The sequence below is a fragment of the Callospermophilus lateralis genome, chromosome 2 (genome assembly GCF_048772815.1).
Source record: "Callospermophilus lateralis isolate mCalLat2 chromosome 2, mCalLat2.hap1, whole genome shotgun sequence".
NCBI classification, from domain to species: domain Eukaryota; kingdom Metazoa; phylum Chordata; class Mammalia; order Rodentia; family Sciuridae; genus Callospermophilus; species Callospermophilus lateralis.
The window spans coordinates 145315722-145332536 of NC_135306.1; the positions used below are offsets into that span (position 1 = coordinate 145315722).

The 16815-nt window shown below is 45.3% G+C and overlaps 1 protein-coding gene across 7 annotated transcripts in view; it reads left to right on the forward strand.

Moving 5' to 3' along the window:
* Tenm4 (teneurin transmembrane protein 4) overlaps window positions 1-16815 on the forward strand; it is a 768485-nt gene that overhangs the window by 320058 nt on the left and 431612 nt on the right. Inside the window, exon 4 of one of the 7 annotated variants that reach the window (XM_076846577.2) lies at window positions 10939-11035. The exons of the other annotated variants lie outside the window; for them this stretch is intronic. The gene's annotated coding sequence lies outside the window, so the exon portion shown is untranslated. The remainder of the gene's footprint in view (window positions 1-10938; window positions 11036-16815) is intronic. 7 annotated transcript variants of the gene reach the window in all.

Here is a 16815-nt window from a genome sequence, read left to right on the forward strand (position 1 = left end):
CCTGCACACCAGGAGACAGGCCCCTGCAGCCAGCTGGGTGCTCCAACGGAAGAGAGTTCTGGGATGCAGGCTAATGGAGCCAGCCATGGGGGCAGCTCTGCTTCCTGGTAGGGTGCTGCTCTGGGGAGTAGGGAGGAAGAAATGTAGATGCCAACGGGGAAAGAATGAGAGAGTGTGTGGAGAAGAGAGGAAGGAAGGCAAGAATGACTCAAAGCCTGAATGAATGAGTAAATGAAGAAAGAAATAAGTAAAGTAAAAAAGAGCCGCTAAGTGAATGAGTAAATAAACAAAGAGTCTAGTAAGTGGATGAAGGAAGAAGTGTGTGACTTTAAGTAAACAAGTGAGAGAAATTTTGGTTAAGTGAATATGAATGAACTAGTGAATCACTGTAAATGAATGAGTGCATGATGGAGAGATGGAGAATACAGTGAGTGTGTGAGTGAGTGAGCAAGTGTGTGAGAGAGTGAGTGTATGTGTGTGAGTGAGCGGGTTAGAGAGTATGTGTGAGTATGAGTGTGTGAGCAAGTATGTGAGTGAGTGAGTGTGTGTGTGAGTGAGCAAGTATGTGAGCAAGTGTGTGAGTGTGTGTGATTGAGTGTGTGAGTGAAAGCTGAGTGAGTATCTGAGTAGTGTGTGTGTGAGACAGTGAGTAGTGTCTGAGTAGTGAGTAGTGAGTGAGTGTGTGAGTGTGCGAGTGAATGTTGAGTGAGTGAGCGAGTGGTGTGAGTGTGTGAGCGTGTAAGTCAGTTATTGTATGAGTGAGTGAGTGTCTGAGTAGTGAGTGAGTAGTGAGTAGTGAGTGAGTGAGTGTGTGAACGAGTGAGTGTATGAGTGAGCGATCCAGCAGTAGAATTACTCTTTTTTCATGGCATCAAAGCTGGAACAGTGGGGTAGGACTGAGGCTCTGGCTTGGGCCCCCAGCAGGGTCCCCCAGGGGCTAGGAGGCCCAAGAACAAGCCGAGCTTAGAGAGCCAGCTATGGCTCATCAGAGCTGGAAGAAGTGCTAGAGCATTAGATCCAGCCCACTCCCCCACTTCACAGATGGGGAAACCAAGGACAAAAGCAGTGCCGAAAAGTAAGGAAATAAGACATTTGAAAACAGTTATTTTAGGGATGTTGTTTACTCTTTTTAAATTTCAGTTTCCCTAACTTCAAATTACAGAGGTTCATACCTAGTGCATAGGATAAGAAGAAATAAGAAACTGTGCCTAAACTTTTATTTCTTATGGTGTTTGTCTGGTGTTCTGTCAACAGTTTGAACCTGGAAACTGAGGGCAGGATAGACTAGAAAAAGATATAGTAACAAAGAGCCCCCAAACTCAGTAGGGTTGACACGAAGTGAGCAGCCCTTCTACCTTGTAGCGCTACAGCCTTTAAACCATAGCTTCCAAGGTCTCCACAGCAGAAGACCAGTGTGGGGACTCCTGGTTCCCTGGGCCCAGAGAACACACACATCCGTGCCCTCACGCTTGTGTAAGGAAGGTGGATATCTGACGCATAGAGCGGCAGCTGTGTGGCAGCCAGTCTAATCATCCCTACTATAGTGGAGTTATTTGGGGACCTATAGATGTGAATGTCAGAGAAGGAGCTCTTCTCCCTCAATTGGGGACCCACGTAAGTGGCTTCCTCGGTAGCCTGGGGTCATCAAAGACTCCAGATTTTAAGTCAGAGTTGGGGAGTCCAGCACAACCAGCTGTCTCCTGGCTATGTGATCTTAGGCAAATCACTCAACATCTCTGAGCCTTGATTATCTTCTCTTTAATAAAAGGATAATAGCCAAGCGCAGTGGCACACACCTATAATCAAAGAGCCTTGGAAGGCTGAGGCAGGAGGATTGCAGGTTCAAAGCCAGCCTCAGCAATTTAGTGAGGCCCTAGCTAACTTAGCAAGATGCTGTCTCAAAATAAAAAGGGCCAGGGATGTGGCTCTGTGGTTAATCAGTTAAGCACCCCTGGGTTCAATTCCTGCTACCAAAAAAAAAAAAAAGGATAATAATTTGTACATATCACAAGTTGTTTGAGGCTCAACTGAGACAAAATGTGTGAAATCAATTTCAGAAGTGCAAACTACAATGAGGAATGACTTTATTCCAACCACCTTCCCAGTTCCTGCTTGCTGAGAAGACACTGTCACAGTCAATGTGTCAAGAGTCTTGGGCCCTTGGAATTTAATCTTGATTGCAACAACAGGAGGGTGGTGATCTCAATCCTGGTTTAGAGATGGGGACCCAGAGTTCCTTGGAGAGAATAAGTAAATTGCTGAGGCCTTGCAGCTAGCATGAGAGAGCCAAGGTCAAACCCTCGTTCTCTCGTGCAAAGCAAGGCAGGACCTTGCCCATGTCTGCAGCTGGTGTGAGGACAACCTTGCAGGGGGAACCATTCTCTCTTCCTTAAAGAACCTGACCACAGTCATCCAGTATAGTCAGAAGGCTGAAGGTTCTAGAGGTTTATTTTATTTGTACACATGTTACAAAGGTAGAGCTTCTTACTTTGGATTGTGCACATTCTCCAGCAAGTCTCCAGAAAATTCTAAGTAGGGATTTGACAAAGATGCAGAGGAAAACAGCCCAGGCTGCAGCGCCCAGGGTCCCTAGGTCCCATGTGAGTGAGGAACTAACTCTGACAGCAGAGGGAAGCTGCCGGACAGGATAGCATAGGCTTTGCTGGTAGAACAAGTGGTGGGATGGGCACTGTGTCTGTCCCCTGGAGCCTGGTCAAGCTAGAACGTGCAGGTCAGGAAGATTTGATGGCAATCTGATTTAGCCACAGCCCCCTGAGTACTTTCTGGGTTGCCCACTGGGGTGCCATGAAGAAAATATTCTGCCCTAGACCTCCTGGAATTCACAGTAGTAGAGCCAAGAGAAAAAACCCACTACAACAGCATAGTGGGATTGCAGTAGGAAGCAGGGGACCCTGGGGCCCCAGTAGCGGAAGGTCAGGGGGGAGTTTGCAGGAAAGGTGGCTGTGGATTTGTGGGCAAGGTCTTGGGAATAGAAGTTTGCAAACTTCTATTCTAGAGAGGGTGTTTGGGCAGGCACAGCCCGAGCAGAATCAGGGAGAGATGGACAATGCACACTGAAGAAACGCCGAGTAACTGGAGGCAAATCCTGGGGCATCTTTACCATTATACCACACCCATAGTGGGAACACTGAAAGCATTTGTTGAATGGAGGTATAGAAGACAGAAAGCAAGCAAGAAATCAGGGAGGGTGGGAAGGAGTCGTGGGGCTGGTTGCTGGGGGCAGCCAGCATTTGGAGTCAGGGGAGCAGGTCAAGGGAAAAGTTGGGTCTATGGGGACTGGTGGCCACCTCAGGCCTGGCCTAGCTTGCACACATGTGTCTTCAATCAGTGGGTGAAGAGCTTCTGTCGGAGAGGAGCCTTTTGAATTTGTATCAGAATAAGCCAGCTATGACTTTATCACATGCATGTGATGTGATCATGTGGATCCCTGTGCTGGGACAGCCCTCAGTGACCATCTACTTCAACCCTCTGTTTTTTGTTGTTGTTTGTTTTTGTTACCAGGGATTAAACCCAGGGGCTCCTAATCACTGAGCCACATCCCCAGCCCTTTATATTTTTATTTTGAGTCAGGGTCTAAGTTGCTTAGGGTCTTTGCTAATTGCTAAGACTGGCTTAGAACTCATTATTCTTATGCCTCAGCCTCCCAAGCCACGGAGATGACAGGTATGTGCCTCTGCACCCAGCTCAACCTTCTGCTTTCACAAGTGAGGCAACTGAGGCTGAGATAGGAATGGCAGCCTGCCTCACCTGAGTCAGTGAATGGATTTAGAATTCCCATAACACTGTGAAGTCCTGGGTCTGCTTCTCCCCCTGCCGACTACTGGCAGCTCTTCCTGCCCCCTCTCTGCCTTCAGTTTCCCTCACTGAAATCCGCGCTCTATACGGCCTGCTCAGGTCCTCCCTGCCAACCTGTCTCGTTTATTCCATAAGCATCTGCTGAGCATCCCCCCACATCATTCCTGGGGGAGACCAGAGAGAAGGTTCTCCCTCCCACCCAAACTCTCAAACCAGATCACATTATCTCAACCCTTATATACTAATATATATATATATATATATATATATATGTGTGTGTGTGTGTGTGTGTGTGTGTGTGTGTGTGTGTGTATGTGTGTGTGTGTGTGTGTCTGGCATGCCACCAGACTCTAAGCTCCTTGGGGGCATATTTGATCTTTGTGCTTCCTAAATTCTTTCTGGAGCAAGGCGGAGAGTCGATGCATAGATTAATTCATGCATTGACTCTTCCCGGTCTGCACCCAGCGCCCCTCGCAGGCAGGCACACCCTGCATGTGCTGTTCACATGGGCCATTGCACAAAGAAGAGAGCTGAGCCAGAAGGGAGGCACAGGGTCTGTGGAGGCTCACAAGACGTGCCCTGAGCCAGTTAGAGGGTAAAAAAGGCTTGCAGGAGGAGGTGACCTTCAATGAGTCTTCAAGGATAAGAAGGACTTCTTGGGGAGACGAGGGCCAAGAAGACAAAGAGCTGCATGTCATTTCTGGTCATGCCAGGATCTTCCCTTCAGCTGTCCCCCCCTATGACTCCTAGATGGGGTATGCATCACACACAATAGAAACAGCAGCCAGAGGGGAGCCAAGTGCCACATTGTCCCTGCTGACAAGCGCCCAGCAAGTACAACTCTAATATACAGGATTGCTCAGTGAATGCCCGGGAGAAGGACAGCCTCTCAGGTCACCTCCCTAGGCTGCCAGTTGGGTGGAGCCAGGCCCCAGGCCATTCCCTGTGGAGCCTGCACAGGACAGTGATCACAGTAGCCCTTGGCTTTGGCTGGGAAGGCTGGTCGTAGCTGTTCATGCCCCACCATGTGAATCATGCAGGGAAAAACTTAAGAAAGAGGCTTAAAGTTTAGACATGTTTTAAGTTTAATTAGTTCTATGGTAGGTGACACGTAGATTGCATGAGTGGGGAAGAGATGAATGGAAAGGAAACCGGCAGTGGGGGGTGGTCAGGGAACCCTAGAAATGACCCAGATCCACATCTACATGTTTAAGTCCCAGATTTCAGGGAGAAAAGTAAAGCCAAGAAATTCTTGGAGTAGGAACAAGGAAGGAGAGGAGAGAGAAAGAGGAAGGAAAGAGGGAAGGGACAAGAGGAGGGAAGGGAAGGAGGGAGGGAGGGAGGGAGAAAGGAAGGAAGGGGCAGAAAAGGCAGACTATCAGACTCAGAAACAACCATCAAATATTATTTAAACATCAAATATTATTAAAGGAGAAAAACAGCCGGTTTCCAGAGCACTCCACAGTCTATCTTGATGGGTTGCATTGCTCTGGGGTTAATATGAGGAAATAGCATTCTTAAGAACCCATATTAACCTGTCTGTTGTTCTATGGACTGTGACAGCTGCATTTTACATCTTAATGGCTAACCATTTGTTTCACGCCAAAGAGAGAGAGAGAGAGAGAGAATGGCATTTTTTTTTAGCCCAAGAAGCCAGGACTCAGGCTGGAAGCTTTGCCCCCAGAAAGAGGTAGTGAAGCAGAATCCCCAAGTCGGCCTCCAGCAGGCCCCATGAGAAGCCCCCATGTGTCCCCTCTGCCACAGACTCAGGCTCTTTCCTTTCCTCCACCCACTCTGGTTTCCTCTTGGCCTTCCTCTGAACTGCTCTGGTCTCTCCTGGGAGACAAGCTACTCGTTTAGGTAGTGGCCAAGCCACGGTAGCAAATAGCACGTGGAAGGGCCCAGGAGCAGGGAAAGGACAGGGAGAGCTTGAGGAGGGACACACTGGACCGACCTCAGGAAGCAGGAAGGATTTGGCCTGAACTCAAATATACTTATTCAACACGAAGTGACTGAAGCTCTACTAGGTATTGTGCACTGGTCTAGAACAGTGACCAAAACAGAAACTGATGAGTGTTCACTGTCCCTGGCTCCCAGAGGACAAAAGTGGGCCTGCCCAAAGGGCTTACATTCAAGCCAGGGAGGGGGACATTGAACATTTGCATAAGGATGAAATCACAGGGCTCTGAAGAATGGACGGTGGAGGAAATGGCCTGGTATGGAGTGCCAGTGTTCCCAGAAAGTGACTCCAAGTGGAGAGCTGGAGGGGGAGGGGATGGGGTAACAGCCAGGGAGGTAAGCTCAGTGAGGTAGGGAGGGGCCAAAGCAGAAATAGAATGTTCATTTAAGATCAATGGAAGGCTCTTGAGGGGCTTGAACAGTGGGGAACATAGTCCTTCAGTATTTGGCACAGCCTCCATTTTTCTGGTTGTAAAAGCTACCTGGTGAGGCAGGCGGGCCTGGGATCCTCATCCTGGCCTAACAGACCCGACTGCTAACAGACCAGAATGAGTGACTTACCTAAGATCACTAGAACTGGAAGAGTGAAGATGAGGGCCTGGTCTTCCTTCTGAGGGGCTGGTGAGACAGACTTCATAGACTCTCACCCAGGGTACGCCATGGCACAAAACGGCAGGGGTGACTTGACATGGCATGGGAAAGGCCCCACCCCGTGCTTGGCACACAATGCCCATGCCCTTTCTCCAGCTGGAGGAAGCCTCACCTTGGCCTCACACCCTCCCAGGCCATGTTCATTCAAGCTCCATGTCAGTGGGTGTTTGGGTGGATGATTGACTGGTTTCAGGATGGGTTTGTCAGAGGGGAGGCAAGACCACACTCTTTACAAAAGTCTAAATCCTTTTTCCTAGCCCCAGATTACTCTTCTGAGAAGTCTGCCTCTCCCAGCAGTTGCAGGAAAATGGGGACACTTCCTGTATGTTCAGCCATTCTGCCTCTGGCCCCCACCGCAGTATCCTCTAGGTCAGATAAAGTCCTCAACAGAAAGAGCTACTGCGGAAATGTATTCGCTCAACGAGAATCTCCAAAGCTCGAAACACTTTTCATATATTTTTCTCATCTAATCCTCATAACAAATTTTAAGGTAGTTACTCATTGTGAACATTTTTTTAAAGGGACTTAGGGGGGTTGTTACACATAGCACACATAACTAGCCAAAACCCAAACATGGGTCCTCTCTGACTCCTGTCAGGTCCCCTCTTAGCTACATAACAGTGTCTCTTTTAGCAACATCCTTTACTGTTGCTGCTCAGAGACATCACAACAAACTTTTCCCCATGGTGAAGCAAGTGGTAGAAAGCCATCCCGAAGATGGGACCAGTATTCATAGGGAACAGAATCTTCCACAGAATTCATCTATGGCATGTTTTGCCTTGTATGTTTTGCCTATCAATGGGTAGCTTTTTTTTTTTTCACCAATGGTGAATACTTTGGATTTCCCTGAGCATCCACAGGGTGATTTTGAACATGTGCTGGTCACTGAAACACGAATATGGAGCCTATTGCAGGCTATCTTCCAGTAGTCATATTTGCCAGGGAGCCCAGAGCTCAGAGTTGTAGTCCCTTTACTGTGGCCTGTCCACTGAACATCAGTAGAAGCACACTAGCCAGCATTAAAATTGTGGCCTTGGAAGGGGCAGAAGGAATGTGGCCATCTCCCAGCCTCTTATTTTCCCATTCCACTGGAAGGTCGTGTTCATTTGAGCTTTTAAACCAAAAATAAATTATTGTAATCCATTTGCTAATTATACCATGTGAAGTTCTAGACGCTGTAAATTGCAGCAGTGATATATCTAGATGAAGCTTCTGGGAGATTATTTTTAGTGATTCAGAAAGCACTCGATTTCCTAGAGGCTTCATTTGCAAGTCCTAGGAGGGGACAGAAAAATGCATCTGCAAAGCCCTTCTTGCCCTGGGACTGGGAGCTCTTAGACCTCATGTCCTCTTCTATAGAAGGAGGCAGTTGAGGGACTAGTCTATCTTCAAAGCTCCAACTCTCATGTCTGGACTATGGAAACTAGAATGGGTCCAAACACCTAGCTCACCCTGGAGAGTGCCAGAGGCCACCAGACCATGTCTGTGAGCCGTAGAACAGAGGCCTTTAGAAACCTCAGAAAACATGGTCCCCATATTCTGATCCTCATCTTTTTGGAGGTGGAGAGAAAATGGAAGGATTCCATATTTACTTATCACCCTTTTAAAATGTTTTGCCTAATGCACTGTCTGGTGCTTTTGTTTGAATGATTTTTTTGGACCCCCCCTCCCCCATTCAAAGCCAATGTCATCTTGTTTCAACAGGTGCTCATTGACATCTCTATGTCTAGCACTAGCCTTCTCTCTAAAGATATCTAAGGTGAATTGGACACAACTTCTAGGCCCAAAGAGACCATCAGGAGGTAAAACCTGTGGTGAATGTATTGAAGTGCTTTTAAAACTGCAGTACTAGCCACAGATGATGAAATGATTCATGACAGCCGAGATACCAGATACTTTGGAATGCAGATCCAGGTTCATTTCTGTCTGATAGAGGAGGAAAATCGGAATATTTTAAGGATGTGGAGGCATTTACATTAAGCTTAATGTGTAAATAGGATTTTTGAAAGTGGAGATTGGGTAAGGGACCTAGGCTAGTAACCTTGGAGACTCTCCTGGCCAGATCACACGGACAGCTGTCCTTGACCAATCAGACATTCACAAATGCCAAGCATAGCACAGCCTGTCCCCAAGCAACATGACTTCTAACAAACTTTCTTCAAGTTTAACAGTAGTATGATATACTTTTTAAAAGACTAAACATAAAGAAATCCTTTGGAACAATTGCTTTGTTTGGATGGTTTTAATATTTAGACTTCTGGATAAACATACTTCTGCTGTATTTGTGAGATTCTTGGGTGGGTAGGTGGGTGCATGGTTGGAGGGATGAATGGATGTTTTGTTATTTGGAGAGCTTCCATGGCCAGGAAGCACTCACTGGGCTTATGAAGAGCTTTATGGGAAGAGGGACATCAGAACTGAGCCTTAAGCAATGAATACACAGTGTGGACAGAGGCCTTCTGCTCAGAGGGAAGCAAGATGGAAGCAGGAAGTGCCTGGTGCTGGGGGAGGATGGTGAGTCACAGAAGCCAGGATCTGGGAGGGAAGCATGAGGAAGCGCAGTGGCTGAGTACCCATGCTCTGAATTAAATGCATTGTAGTTCGGATCCCAGCTCTGCCACAGGGTAGCTGAGTGATCCTGGGCAAATTATATAACTCTTCTAAGCTTCTATTTTCTCATCTGTAAAACAGATATATTAATAATGCCTACCACCGGTAGTTATTGTGAAGATGAAGAGAAATACAATTATGTCTAACATAGGATTGGCATGCACTTAGTATGCACTTAATAAATGATAGTTTAGGGTTATTATTTTATTGAAGTAACTCTAATTAAATTATGGAAATGTCAGTTCAAACCACAGAATATAAAGATGAGTTAGAAAAAGTCCTTGGAGAAAAAGGACAAGAGTCAAGAGACTAGGGGTATAGAAGTTGAGGCAAGTTTCCAGAGGGGAGAGGGGTCCCTGCTCGCAAATGACCCAGAGAAGTCACTGCAGGTTAAGAAGCGGTGTCTGGAATTTGCAGTGACAACAGCATTATTATTCTGAAGAGAACATTCTAGGGGTGAAAGCCACACCACAGGGACTTGTGAAGAGCGTGGGAGTGGAGGAAGTGGCGGTCTAGACAACTCTTTCAGGAAAACTAAGAAGGAGGAAAAGAACTTGGGGTGAGATAGGGGACAAGGTCATGGGAAGGGCTGTATTTAAGATAAAGAATATTAGACCTCGGTTAGTACAGAGACCTTTGTAACCCCATGGTCTGTTTGACAGACATAAACATCTCCTCCCCTTCAGGACTGACATTCTGGCACCCACCACCACCCAGCACCTAACCCCCACCCCATTCAAGAATCAAACCTACCAAGGTTATGTCTGAAATTATTTCCTGTGGTTATTTTTAAAACAGTAGGAATTTTATAATCTTGGAATAAATCTGGTAAGAAATGAAGGAGGCTTTGCACAGCCTCTGTGTCGGTGAGTGCAAGGTTAAGTGATAGGCGGGAGGTAACATGTACGGCTCCCAGCCCCTTTCACAGATGAAGAAAAGGACAGGCAGGGAAGACTAAGGAAACCAGTCCAAGACTACTCCAGAGAAAGCACATTCTAAACACACATGAAGTGTTCACAAAAATTAACTACCTCTTAGGTCATAAAATATGTCAAGTTCAAGGAATCAGATTCCTACATAACCACATTCTCTCACTACAATGTAGTTAAGTCAGAAATCAATAACAGGAAAACACAGTATTTATTAATTTATTTTTATTTATTTATGAGAAAACCCCCTATTTAAAGGTGGTTGCAAAAATACTAACACTAGTATCTAATTCATGGGTCAAAAAGAAATGATACTAGAAATTATCAAAATCTTATAAATGAATGATAAAAGAAATATAAAAAGTTATGGACTATAGCCAAGGTAGCACTTAGAGGGGGAATGTTAATATAAGCCTTAAATGCTTATATTAGAAAAATAAAAGGGCTGAAAATTACTGAATGGACTAAGTATTCAATTCTAGACAACAGTAAAGACAAATAAAGCCAGTCCGGGGTTGTGCAGTTATAAGTAGGAGAGCAGGATTTGGGCATAGGTAAGGCTGGCTCCAAGCCTCACCCACTTCCCACACCATGTACAAGTCTCTCTGCTATTTTTCACGATATGCCCAGTTCCTGGAATTCCATTTCTCCTTAGGAGTTGAGGAGATGAGCCTTCAGGTACCTCCTGCATCAAAGGTTGATGTTAGATCTCACACCTGTTCATCCATTCTTTCACTCATTACCTCTGTAGTGAGCATTTGCTTTGTGCCAAGCACTGTGCTGGTTGCTACTTGCTTTGCCTCTTCCTTCTGAGTTCAAAATCCAGCCATCCACCTAGGGGAAGCTCAGCTGCAGCTCCCTTGCCCACCCCCACCCAGCCCCACCCCTCAAGCTGCCTAAATCTTCTCTGCGGCTTGTCAGATCAGCATCCTCGTCAAAAAATGACTGATTTCTCTCTTGTCTCTTCCAACAGGTAGACTGAAATTACCATGTGTCCAAATTAAAATTGCATACTTCAAGGATTATTTGAAGGACTATTCTTAGACCCTTTTAAGAAGATTTAAAGAAAAGTGAGTTGTTTTTTTTTTTTTTTTACACTTCAGAGAGTATTCATGATTTAAGTTAATGTTATGGGTGCTTTTTTTCCCTCTATCTCTTAAATATGCACTAATAGGTAGACTTTATCTCCATTTATTTTATAATAAAGGGTTTTTAAAATAAGAACAATGAGCAAAGAATACAGGATTACTGCTCTAATTATTTTTATGCATTTCAAAGGCTCATGGAATCTTAGAGATAAAAGGGTCTTAGAGTTGTGGACCATTCCCTCCTGGATGCTGGAGAGCTTGACCAACATCCCTGTGGGCCCTGGGCTGTGCTTGGAAAGCTCCCAGGACTGATAGTGAAGTTGATGTCTCCCCACATTTAGGCCTTTTAAAGAGCTCTTCATTATCTGGATTAAAAATCTTCTTCTCCTCACATCTTGCCTATTTCTTCTCTATCAGATAGTTCTAAAAATGGTGGGGCATCCAGAGCATGTCCATCCTTGAGATCTTTTCTTGTTCTTGTTGTTCTAGTAATTCTTCATAGCTGCACTTCAAGAACAGCTCTTGCTCTGCTCACCTTCTCTCCAATCCAGTCAATGTTTCCTAAAAACAGAGGTGCCATCCTGGAACACAGCCCAAGCATAGCCACTGTCACTTGCCAGGTAGACTCATGAGAATCTGAGGCAGGTAAACCCAAGAAGCAGGCCTGGGTTCCAGCCCCAGCTCCATACTTTCTGTGCCCTCAGGAAAGTCACTTTGTTATTCTGAACTCAAGCAAACCAGGAAGGTAGGATAAGATGATCCCTGAGGTGCCTTGCACCTCCAGAGGATGGTTTTGTTGACACAGAAAGGAAGTTGCTGCTTCTCACTGTCCCAGGCACTGGAGTGAGCCAGGACTTGGGGATCAGTGGGACCTGGGTCCAATCCCAGCTCGATCACTTGCTGACTAGTAGCTGTCACTGTCACTTCTCATTGCTGAGCATTTATTTCTTCACATATGAAAAAAGGATGTTAACACATGGTGCCAAGGATCCGTATGGAGATGCACTAGAGTAAGTATATTATATAGCACATAGTACACAGTAGATAGGAAATGCTCAGTAAATGGCAGTCCCTCCTGTTATTACAGTGATAGAACTCTTTACCTTCAGCCAGAAGAGAGGACAAGAGGTGGTAGAGGCTCTAATGAGAGGAGAAAAGATAAGATGTGGCATGCTTATTAGGGATAGGGGAGAAATGTCCACATCCCATAAACTCTCATCCAAACGTAAGCCCAACTCCAGAAAGTTCACGAGGTTAAAGCTCTACTTCTCAGAATCTGACAAGAAGGGATTGGTTGCTATGGAAATATATAGTTAAGGGGAAACTTTCAGAGTGGGTATGCAGAGCTGCATTTCTGCCACAAGCTAGCACTGCCACAGCTCCAGACCTGCACAGCAAGGACTGTTGTCCCTGGAATGAGGCTCCTGGACCACCAGCCCGGGAGACCTTGTCAATCATCGCATATTGATATCTGTTCAGAAGACTGGTTGAGAGCATCAGATAAGCAATTGATTGTGAATATAAATGCCCCACAATTTAATGGGTTTTTGTGTTATTTGTGCATATGTACTATTTCAATACTTTGGAAATCAGGGGAGAGGTCCAAACGCAGAAATTAAGTGTGTAATGAACCAGCAGACTCCAACCTACAAATCTGAGTAAAATGTCAGTGTGTGTGTGTGTGGGGGGCTTGTCCTGGCACCCAACTGTGTGTGTGCACATGTGTGTTTAAGCATGTGTATGTGCATACATGTGTGTCTGTATGTGAAAACTTCTGTTCGTTTGAATATGATCACTCTTTACACAGTGCCTAGTTGCCTGTAAGCAGTATTACACAGGAATGAAAACATGGGCCATCAAACCAGTTAATCTGGCTCTATGATAAACTGGGCGCACTTAGCTTAGTTGTGTGACCTTGGTTACCCTATTTGACAAGAGTGGTACAGTTCCTGCCTTCTTGAAGTTTAAAGTCCATGAAAAGGGCTACTTTAAAGTAATGGGAGGACCCTATATTGATTCTACCCTTCACACTAAGAAAGTACCCAGGGCATGGGAGAGCCTTCTTCTTGCCAGAATTTAGGAAATGTCATCTTAATCTATTGGATAAATCTTTTTACCAAGATCCCCTGAAAGTATTCTACTTCCTCAAAACCCTGCCCCTGAGGACCCAGGTACCTGGGTAGATGGAGAGTCCATGTGGGCAAATAGAACTCTGGCCTTTCTGAAAGGGTTCATTCCAGAGAGACCCTACACCTCAGATATCCTTCTAAGCCCCCTTTTTCAATTGGGGCTGTGAGGCTAGCAAATTTTAAATCCAAGAGAATAGGAAACTGCTGTCATTTAAGGTACAGAACAGGATTTTTTTTTTTAATTAAATATAGCTAACGTGTTCTCCAGATGGCTACTGACTATGGATACAGAAGTATCCAGCTAAAAGTTACTTTGATGCCACTGGCTAGAAATGATATCCCATCCAGGGGTGTCCAGACTGAGGAAAGATTGCTCAATTGTCTATTGCTGTGTTTTTCAAACTATGGGTTAGGATCCATTTGCAGGTCATGAAATTAATTTGGTAGTTCAAGATGATCATTAAATAAAGTGAAACAGAGTAACCCATAGAGTGAGCAAAGATATTTGCATTGTATTCAATAGAGATTTCTTATCCAAAATCTATATAGGAGGAAAAAAAAGAAGAAACTCTTATAAGACAGATATCCTAATAGAAAAATTAGCAAAAGACTCAGATACTTTACAAAAGAGGATATCCAAATAGTCAAAAGCATACAAAATCATTATTCTCCATGGAATCACAAATTAAAACTACAGTAAAATTCCTCTATGCACCCATTCAAAAGGCTGCAAGGAATAAGATTGCCTTTACCTAGTGTTGGCAAAGACATTGAACCACTGGAACCCTCACACACTGCTGGGTGAGATGGTATAATGACTTTGGAAAACTGTTTGGCCATATCAACTACAGCTGAACATATGCACACAAGCCGTTCCACTCCATGATATAAACCCGTGAGATATGCACACATATGTGCATCAGAGCACTTGGCCATGAGCAGCTGAATGGATTTAAAAGTGTAGCATATTCACATGGTGGGATATTACACACAGCCATACTGATGACCCTCAGAAACATAAACTTGAATGAAAATCCAGGCACAAAGATACTTTATAACTACATTTGATAAAGAACAAAAACAGGCCAAACAAAGTATGTTGTGAGAAGTCCTGGTAGTAGCTACCCTTAAGGGAGGGTCTGGGGTGGCAGAAGGAGCATGAAGGGGCTTCCTAGGATTGTTCTGTATCTTGATCTGGGTCTGTTTACATGGGTGTTTTCAATTTGTGAAAATATATCAAGCTGTTCAATTATAAAAGGTACCCTCTATATGTGTTATACTTCAATAAAAGTTTATAAATCAATATAATGGAGGAGAACATAGAGCCAGTCATAAGTTCAGCCTTGTTAAGTGAAACCTGGGTTACCTATCTCCTAACTGTGAATGTTTATGCCAACATGTCCAGTGCACTTCTCACCGTGTCATGGGGAGAAAACAAGAGCCACTGAGGGATCCAACCCTCTGCTTTTCAGGAGAGGAATCTGAGACCTAGAGAAGAGGGATTAGGAGCAGAGCTGAGAGAAGCACAGAACTAGGGAGAAGCTTCTAGGTGTCCTGCTGCTACTGAACCTGCTGCAGGACTTACCACCTGTGGGGAAGAGCAGAATGGTGCATTCAGATGGGGAGGCTCTGGCTGGCACCCTGATCTTTGAGAGGCAGCCCTATACAAGGGGAGCAATTGTTTTCCCACCCACAGACAGAATCAGAAACCCAGCTACCTCTACAGTGGTCTGGTTCCAGCTCCCCACAACCCCTCCCTCCTCCTTCCTGCTTCTTCCATCTTGATCTGCTTCTTTCAGAGCTCTGGAAACACCATTGTACCAATCACTTTTCCATTTGTGTGGAAGGCCTGTTGTGCCAACACTGTGTGATGGTTTCAGAGGTTGGAAAACTGTGAAGAAAACACTTTGGGAGACTAAGATCCAACGAAGTGATGTTTCCGTGTTACCTTTGTACTTTGCTTTGTTACAGAATTGTGAGTCCATTCTGCAGGCTCTTCTGGGGGGGATGAGGGCCTCCAGGCTCCCAGGGCACAAAAACAAGGTGAGATGCAGCCCTGTCTCTGTCAGGTAGAGCTTCCCAGAAGAGGGAATTGTGGTGCAGATTTTATTCATCTTTTTTACTGATACACATAAATATAAAAGTTGTACATATTAGCGGGATACCATGTAATGTTTGAATTTTTGTGTGTGTGTGTGTGTGTTTTGTTGTTGTTGTTGTTGTTGTAGATGGACACAATACCTTTATTTTATTTGTTTTATGTGGTGCTAAGGATTGAACCCAGTGCCTCACATATGCTAGGCAAGTGCTCTGTCGCTGAGCTTGAAATGTTCGATATGTGTATAATCACATTATGCTTAAATCAGATGAAACATATTTGTCTCCTCAAACAAATGGTCAGTTCTTCATGTGTTGTGTAGATTTTAAGTGGCTTAGCACCTGGAAACATCTTTAGTAGGAAGGTAGATGACATTAGTGGCTTGCCACTGTCCTGTTTATGACCCACCACAAATACATGGGAGCTCCTAACTCAGGTCACATCCCCACCCACACAGGTGCACAGGTAAGGCTGCTAAGGACCAGCCACCAATTCACCTTCTGGAAACTGCCTGCAGTTCCAGGAGTTATAGTGGAGAGAGTATGTGTAGAAAAGTGGGGGAGGGTGCAACAGAGGTGGGCAGAGCAGATGAAGGGCCTCATTCCCCAATAAGGAGTGTCCAGGGGAGAGGGAAAGCTTGCCTAAGACTCAGAGGCAGGAAATGCCTGTCGCCTTGGAGACAGAATAAGAGATGCAGGCAGACACTGCTATGAATGTTGGTGCAGTCCTAGAATTTTGTTTTATGGCACTCGCTTATGCCATCTTTGGAGAAAACCTTCAGAGGCTCATTCTGATGTAGGCCAGGCTGAACTCAGGAGCTGGATAGAGGAGGAAGAGAGTCCCTAGCCTCACGGACCTGCCAGTGGGCCAATAGTCAAAGCCCAACACAAACTGGACATAGTAGTTATTATTCTAGGACAAGATGTCCCAACTGTGTTCTGTGATACGTCAAGACTACAAAATTATTTATTTTTTTAAGTGGGAAGATTTCTTTATTGAGTTATCTCAGAGACACTGCACACTGAATCCCTTTTGATAGATCTCAAGGCCATTTGTAGCACACTAAAGGCTCCGAGCAGAGCAGGCCTGCAGCGAGAAGTCTAATGTTTCCCAAAATCATTTGCCCCAGAACCTGGCATTCAGATCCCTCTGTTCTTCCACTGGGAAATTCTGTCCTGGAGAAAGGCCTAAAGACTGGTTTGGAGCTCTAAGCAAGGAGAGGGGACAGGCTTCCCCAGCGAGGAAAACTGTGCTCCCACTACACAAGGCCCAGTCGGAGCCTAGGCACCAGGTCTGGTCACTGTACATTCCCAGGTGAAGGTCGATCAGTGGAGGAATGGCTGCCGTGTGTGCCTGGTGAGAAGAGGTCTCAGCAGGGGCAGGAGACAGAGGGTATATGTGCCCATGACACTTCAGGGGACGTCTAGAGGTTTCACAGAGCATCTTCTTTCTCTCTTGATTCCCTTCCCCCATCTTAACACTTTAGGAAAAGGCAATAAGAGGAAGCAAGAGCAGCATGGTCAAAGGGCATGAGC